The following is an 8,622-nucleotide window of genomic DNA, read 5'->3' on the forward strand; positions in this document are numbered from 1 at the left end:
GACTATACTTCAGTCTATAGATCATAAAATCTCTGTCTTAATATAAAAGTGAAATTATAAATATGAAATTATATATATTAAAAAAATGATGTAAGCTTCCTAATTTTTTTTCCAATACATCCGCCACTGACAATAATCTCTTTCATATAGCATTATAAAATTTAACATAACAATGATTTCTTTCATTAGTTTTATGAAAAAAATAAGAAAAAATTGACACCAAAGTGAAATTTTTTTCTTTAAAAACAAAAATCTTGAATTGTTTTTACTATAGCTTCAGCTTAAAGCTTAACAAGATCGTTTTTTAGAGAATTTCTTTATAAGATTTTTATAACTTTGGTAAGCATTGCTATTTAAATAAAATTCTCAATGAATTTCATTCATTTTATTTAAAACTTTAAAAAAAAAACTATTGTTTAATTAAGCTTTAGTTAACCTTACATTTTATATGTGTTTTTTCATAAGTTTTCTTTTATTTAGTTATTTCTCTTGCTCCCTCTCTCTATTGTGGTCTTTAGCAAGATCAGCATTTATACATTTTCTATTTATAATAATGATCTTCATTAGCTTGTTGGTAAACAACAGCTTCAACTTCATTATGTTTAATTTTAACATCATTGACTTAAATTCAGTTTTGAAAACCGGCTGTTAGTTATTAGAAATTTCTTTTTTTCTATTTTTGTTATTTATCTGAATTTACTCTCATGTAGTTGTGTTCTCTCTTTGTTTATTTCATTTCGTATTACTGTCAATATCATTAGTTTGTCCCTGATTATATGTCAGAGTCATGTGAAGTTTTTAATTGTTTTTTAATGGTTTATACTTTTGTTATTTGAAATATGTTTGTTTTTTTTTATTCAATTTTGTTGTTAATTTTTATGTTTTATAATTGTTATAGAGTGTTTTGTTTTAAAGAAATTTGTTTAACAACATTTTTTTTTTCGAAAACTTTACCCAAAGAAATCTATAGTAATTAATCATGTAATTTTAATTAACACCGTTATTTTTTGACAAATAAAGAAAGCTTTGACAATGTAACAAATGATTTAAATATGCATCTGATTTCGGTTCTTTGCTCTCTCTCCTCTCTCTATGACTTTTTTTCTCTTCAAAGTGACAAATTTACGGAAACTCCTCATTATCAAATTACACCCTTCTAATCGGGTCTTTGAAAAATACAATTTTTTTCTTTTCCCTCTATCAACTTCAACAATTTACATTTTAAACGTTTGTATGAAAAGTCATTCAAACAATTTCACTTTCAAGCACGTCTTTCACATAAATTCACCTTTTCGGCTTTTTATGATTTTGTTAGCAAAACAAATACTGAGGAAACTTAGGTGATGACTGCAATAAACACAGAGAAAGATGATATAAACAGAAAATATTTCAAATATGAAAGATAATAGTGGAAATACTATTGTATTGTAAAAGGTTACTTAGTAATCGGTTTAATGGTTACTATGTAATCGGTAATTTTTTACAGTAGTACTAGAACAGAACTAGAAAAGAACTAGAACAGAATCAGAACAGAACAAGAACAAAACTACAACAATACTACAACAGAATTACAACTGAACTACAACTGAACTACAACAGAACTACAACAGAACTACAGCAGAACTACAACAGAACTACAACAGAACTACAACAGAACTACAACAGAACTACAACAGAACTACAACAGAACTACAACAGATCTACAACAGAACTATAACAGAACTACAAAACTAGAACAAAACTGGAACATAACTAGAGCAGAACTAGAACAGAACTAGAACAGAACTAGAACAGAACTAGAACAGAACTAGAACAGAACTAGAACAGAACTAGAACAGAACTTGAACAGAACTAGAACAGAACTAGAACAGAACTAGAACAGAACTAGAACAGAACTAGAACAGAACTAGAACAGAACTAGAACAGAACTAGAACAGAACTAGAACAGAACTAGAACAGAACTAGAACAGAACTAGAACAGAACTAGAACAGAACTAGAACAGAACTAGAACAGAACTAGAACAGAACTAGAACTAGAACTGAACTAGAACTGAACAAGAACTGACCAAGTACTGAACTAGAACAGAACTACAACAGAACTAGAACAGAACTAGAACATAACTAGAACAAAACTAGAACAGAACTAGAACAGAACTAGAAAAGAACTAGAACAGAACTAGAACAGAACTAGAACAGAACTAGAACAGAACTAGAACAGAACTAGAACAGAACTAGAACAGAACTAGAACAGAACTAGAACAGAACTAGAACAGAACTAGAACAGAACTAGAACAGAACTAGAACAGAACTAGAACAGAACTAGAACAGAACTAGAACAGAACTAGAACAGAACTAGAACAGAACAAGAACTGACCAAGTACTGAACTAGAACAGAACTAGAATAGAACTAGAACAGAACTAGAACAGAACTAGAACAGAACTAGAACAGAACTAGAACAGAACTAAAACAGAACTAAAACAGAACTAGAACAGAACTAGAACAGAACTACAACAGAACTACAACAGAACTAGAATAGAACTAGAATAGAACTAGAACAGAACTAGAACAGAACTAGAACAGAACTAAAACAGAACTAAAACAGAACTAAAACAGAACTAGAACAGAACTAGAACAGAACTAGAACAGAACTAGAACAGAACTAGAACAGAACTAGAACAGAATTAGAACAGAACTAAAACAGAACTAGAACAGAACTAGAACAGAACTAGAACAGAACTAGAACAGAACTAGAACAGAACTAGAACAGAACTAGAACAGAACTAGAACAGAACTAGAGCAGTGCTAAATTAGACTATAATTATTAGAGAAAAACGGTGAGTAAATGATCTATGTTTGGAGAGTAAAAATTGTTAATGTATGACGAGAGAGAAAAAATTATTGGTTGAAGATCTATAATTGTCAGTTAAGGAAGAAAGATATTTGATTTAAGATCCATGTTACTTTAAGATTCATGCTTAAAGCAAAGAAACTGTTTATGATTATAGAGAAAAAACTATTTCCCAAAGATTCATGATTTGAGAGTAAAATATCCACGATTTGAGAGCAGAAACTGTTAATTAAAGACTAAAAATTTAAAAAAAAAGAAACTGTTGCTATTCATGGTTAGAGAAGAATCTGTGGTTAAAAGATCCATAACTGGATAGAGGAAACTATTTATTAAAGATCCTTGATCAAAGACCATGAACTGTTTTGCAAAAAATCTATGTATGCAGAGCAGAAACTGACAGTTAAAGATCCATTTCTATAGAGCAGAAAGTGAAGTAAGAAACATATTAAAATAACCGATTAATCGTTTAAAGAAACTCCAAAACTATTTAAACACGTGCTTTTTATCAAAATAGAGAAGATTAAAACTGAAAATTTGCATTTGAATTTGGACTTTAATACCCAATAAAACTGTCATTTCAAAATTTTAACTAGCATTTAAATATAAAAACAAAAATTTCAAAATTTTACAGTTCGTTTTAAAAATTTATGACAAAAACAGAGAAACAATAAGAAAATGTTGTTTTTGATGAACTAAAACATAAATGACAGTTCGTCTGACTTGATGAATGAATGAATGTCTAACAAAAGTGGATTTTTATTATTATGATAAGAAAAATCTTATTCATTACTAATTTGGTTAGGAGTTGGAAGTTATAAGTAGTAAAAGAGAAAAAGAAGGTTTTTTTTTTAGTTTGTTTATATGGATTTGATACATATGAATATGACATATCAGTGAAAGTTGTTTGACGTTATAAAGTTTTTGTGTTTTTTTTTTTTTTTTGAAGTTATAATGCATTTTTTGTTGTTTTCATTGTTGTTTGTTATTGAATCTTGTTTTGCTTTTAAAGAAATCTTAATAATTTTTATTTCATTTTGATAATACAATGTCATGAGAGTCTTCTTTATTAATTTACATAAATATTTGTGCAATTCACATTTGGTGTTGTAGAGTGTTTTTGAAGCAATTTCGTTTGAAAACTTTGTTATGACTTACAACGATACAACATCACTTAAGAACTGGACAATTGTTTTTATTTTTTTAGTATTTTTTTCGATTTGCTTTAAGTACTTTGTATATTAAATGAGTTGTATCAAAACTTGTTTAATAATATTTTGAGATTTTTTATGTTCGCAAAATAAATATTAATTATACTTGGGTTTTGTTTTTTGTAGCTGCAAATAAATAAATAGTCTTAGCGCAAAAAATAAAGATGATATCATAAGCAATTGAATCTTAACACTTGTATTTTTAGAGAAGGGCTTTTTCAAAGGCGTTTTTTTTTGTTTTAAGTTGGCAATACTTTTGATTTTTCCTTCAAATCTCTCAAGCGTTACAATTTTTGCTATTGTTTGTAATCTCTCAGACTTTGTGAAAAAGTAGAGAAAAACACGTGAATCTTTTTTAGCTAAAAATAAAACATAAAATGTTCTATGATGGCAATGCTACTTTTGTCGATGGTGAATAGTGAGACCAACTAACATTTGTATGAAGCGTTACGATTTTCAAGAATAAATTGATAGTTAACAATATATGCCGGGAGAACAGAAACTATATGACTTCGTCGATCATAGAAGTTCGTAATGATTAAAGAGTAGTTCTAGTAAAGTTCAATATCAGCTCTAGTTTAGTTCTTGTTCAGTTCTAGTTTAGTTCTATTTCAGTTCTTGTTCAGTTCTAGTTCAGTTCTAGTTCAGTTCTAGTTCAGTTCTAGTTCAGTTCTAGTTCAGTTCTAGTTCAGTTCTAGTTCAGTTCTAGTTCAGTTCTAGTTCAGTTCTAGTTCAGTTCTAGTTCAGTTCTAGTTCAGTTCTAGTTCAGTTCTAGTTCAGTTCTAGTTCAGTTCTAGTTAAGTTCTAGTTAAGTTCTCGTTCAGTTCTCGTTCAGTTCTAGTTCAGTTCTAGTTCTGTTCTAGTTCTGTTCTAGTTCTGTTCTAGTTCTGTTCTAGTTCTGTTCCAGTTCTGTTCTAGTTCTGTTCTAGTTCTGTTCTAGTTCTGTTCTAGTTCTGTTCTAGTTCTGTTCTAGTTCTGTTCTAGTTCTGTTCTAGTTCTGTTCTAGTTCTGTTCTAGTTCTGTTCTAGTTCTGTTCTAGTTCTATTCTAGTTCTGTTCTAGTTCTGTTCTAGTTCTGTTCTAGTTCTGTTCTAGTTCTGTTCTAGTTCTGTTCTAGTTCTGTTCTAGTTCTGTTCTAGTTCTGTTCTTTTTGTTCTAGTTCTGTTCTAGTTCTGTTCTAGTTCTGTTCTAGTTCTGTTCTAGTTCTGTTCTAGTTCTGTTCTAGTTCTGTTCTAGTTCTGTTCTAGTTCTGTTCTAGTTCTGTTCTAGTTCTGTTCTAGTTCTGTTCTAGTTCTGTTCTAGTTCTGTTCTAGTTCTGTTCTAGTTCTGTTCTAGTTCTGTTCTAGTTGTGTTCTAGTTTCTGTTCTAGTTCTGTTCTAGTTCTGTTCTAGTTCTGTTCTAGTTCTGTTCTAGTTCTGTTCTAGTTCTGTTCTAGTTCTGTTCAAGTTCTTTTCTAGTTCTGTTCTAGTTCTGTTCTAGTTCTGTTCTAGTTCTGTTCTAGTTCTGTTCTAGTTCTGTTCTAGTTCTGTTCTAGTTCTGTTCTAGTTCTGTTCTAGTTCTGTTCTAGTTCTGTTCTAGTTCTGTTCTAGTTCTGTTCTAGTTCTGTTCTAGTTCAGTTCTGCTTCAGTTCTAGTTCAGTTCTAGTTCAGTTCTAGTTCAGTTCTAGTTCAGTTCTAGTTCAGTTCTAGTTCAGTTCTAGTTCAGTTCTAGTTCAGTTCTAGTTCAGTTCTAGTTCAGTTCTAGTTCAGTTCTAGTTCAGTTCTAGTTCAGTTCTAGTTCAGTTCTAGTTCAGTTCTAGTTCAGTTCTAATTCAGTTCTAGTTCAGTTCTAGTTCAGTTCTAGTTCAGTTCTAGTTCAGTTCTAGTTCAGTTCTAGTTCAGTTCTAGTTCAGTTCTAGTTCAGTTCTAGTTCAGTTCTAGTTCAGTTCTAGTTCAGTTCTAGTTCAGTTCTAGTTCAGTTCTAGTTCAGTTCTAGTTCAGTTCTAGTTCAGTTCTAGTTCAGTTCTAGTTCAGTTTCTAGTTCAGTTCTAGTTCAGTTCTAGTTCAGTTCTAGTTCAGTTCTAGTTCAGTTCTAGTTCAGTTCTAGTTCAGTTCTAGTTCAGTTCTAGTTCAGTTCTAGTTCAGTTCTAGTTCAGTTCTAGTTCAGTTCTAGTAAAGTTCAAGTTCAGTTTTAGTTTAGTTCGAGCTCAGTTCTAGTTAAGTTTTAGTTCAATACTATTTCAGTTCTAGTTCTGTTCTAGTTCAGTTCTAGTTCTGTTCTAGTTCTGTTCTAGTTCAGTTCTAGTTCTGTTCTAGTTCTGTTCTAGTTCTGTTCTAGTTCTGTTCTAGTTCTGTTCTAGTTCTGTTCTAGTTCTGTTCTAGTTCTGTTCTAGTTCTGTTCTAGTTCTGTTCTAGTTCTGTTCTAGTTCTGTTCTAGTTCTGTTCTAGTTCTGTTCTAGTTCTGTTCTAGTTCTGTTCTAGTTCTGTTCTAGTTCTGTTCTAGTTCTGTTCTAGTTCTGTTCTAGTTCTGTTCTAGTTCTGTTCTAGTTCTGTTCTAGTTCTGTTCTAGTTCTGTTCTAGTTCTGTTCTAGTTCTGTTCTAGTTCTGTTCTAGTTCTGTTCTAGTTCTGTTCTAGTTCTGTTCTAGTTTGTTCTAGTTCTGTTCTAGTTCTGTTCTAGTTCTGTTCTAGTTCTGTTCTAGTTCTGTTCTAGTTCTGTTCTAGTTCTGTTCTAGTTCTGTTCTGGTTCTGTTCTAGTTCTGTTCTAGTTTTGTTTTAGTTCTGTTCTAGTTCTGTTCTAGTTCTGTTCTAGTTCTGTTCTAGTTCTGTTCTAGTTCTGTTCTAGTTCTGTTCTAGTTCTGTTCTAGTTCTGTTCTAGTTCTGTTCTAGTTCTGTTCTAGTTCTGTTCTAGTTCTGTTCTAGTTCTGTTCTAGTTCTGTTCTAGTTCTGTTCTAGTTCTGTTCTAGTTCTGTTCTAGTTCAGTTCTAGTTCTGTTCTATTTCTGTTCTAGTTCTGTTCTAGTTCTTTTCTAGTTCTGTTCTAGTTCTGTTCTAGTTCTGTTCTAGTTCTGTTCTAGTTCTAGTTCTGTTCTAGTTCTGTTCTAGTTCTGTTCTTGTTCTGTTCTAGTTCTGTTCTAGTTGTGTTCTAGTTTCTGTTCTAGTTCTGTTCTAGTTCTGTTCTAGTTCTGTTCTAGTTCTGTTCTAGTTCTGTTCTAGTTCTGTTCTAGTTCTGTTCTAGTTCTGTTCTAGTTCTGTTCTAGTTCTGTTCTAGTTCTGTTCTAGTTCTGTTCTAGTTCTGTTCTAGTTCTGTTCTAGTTCTGTTCTAGTTCTGGTTCTGTTCTAGTTCTGTTCTAGTTCTGTTCTAGTTCTGTTTTAGTTCAGTTCTAGTTCAGTTCTAGTTCAGTTCTAGTTCAGTTCTAGTTCCGTTCTTGTTCAGTTTTAGTTCAGTTCTAATTCATCACAGAACAATATGTAAATTAAAGATCCATTGTCTCCCAAGTTTAGTAATTGTCAGTTTTATATACGCGATTGGAGAGCAGAAACTGTCAGTTTTAGATCCATAAAGGAAGATATTGATAAATTGCGATAAATTGAGTTATATACCTAAGATTTGGGAACGAAACATATCAGTTAAATATCTATCAATGGAGAAAAGCAGCTAAATGCTAATGATTCCAGTTTGGAGAGCAAAATGCATTATTGAATAGTCAATGTTTGGATAGATAAAACTTTAAGGTAAAGGTGCAGTTATAGATCCATTATTGAAGAGCAGAAATTTTAAGTTAAAAATCTGAAAAACTGTAAAACAGTTGGTTCTCTTCAGCCCAGTTAAAGTTTTTCCCAAATAACTCCAGTATTCTGGAAAAAATATTATGTACAACTATAAAATTTCAATGTGTATGTTAGTATGTACATATGTATATATTTTGTAATGCTTCAGTAAATTTTATATTTATGTACAATATTTCAACATTCATATGTATAAAACCTTTTGGTTTATAGTTAAAAGTATGTGTCTTGTTTTTTTTTGGCATAATTGGTTAAATTTCCTGTATTCACATACTAAAATGCTACAAAACTAAATATGTACGTTTGTTTGTTTTTTTCTTCTATTTTGTTAAATTCTATTAATAGTTTAACAATAAATTTCTTTTTCATTTGTGTGAGTGTTAATTTAACAACAAACGAAATAAAATCCAGTTAATAAAGAATTAAAAAAATTCAGTAAATATTATAGTTAGTGGGCATGCAACAAGTGTTTCATTATTGCAGCATTAATTTTTAACTCGTAGCTTTCTGTAAGGCAGACGACGATGGCGACGACGACCCACCACTAAACAAAACTGTTGCACTTGACTGCATTTATTGTTAATAAAACAATAAAAGCTAAAATTTTTTACAAAAATGGTTGTAAAATGTTGAAAATAATAATAATAATGAGTCACAAAAGAGTTTTTCGTTGAAATTAACATAAATTTTGAACAAAAAAAGAAAAACGTGATTGTAACACGTTGTTGAAGATTTTGTTGTTATTGAATGTAATACAATTTCTGTTGCAGGGTTTTTGTAAGGGAGTGGATTTATGTGCTCA

The sequence above is a fragment of the Lucilia cuprina genome, chromosome 2, assembly GCF_022045245.1.
Source record: "Lucilia cuprina isolate Lc7/37 chromosome 2, ASM2204524v1, whole genome shotgun sequence".
Classification (NCBI taxonomy): Eukaryota; Metazoa; Arthropoda; class Insecta; order Diptera; family Calliphoridae; genus Lucilia; species Lucilia cuprina.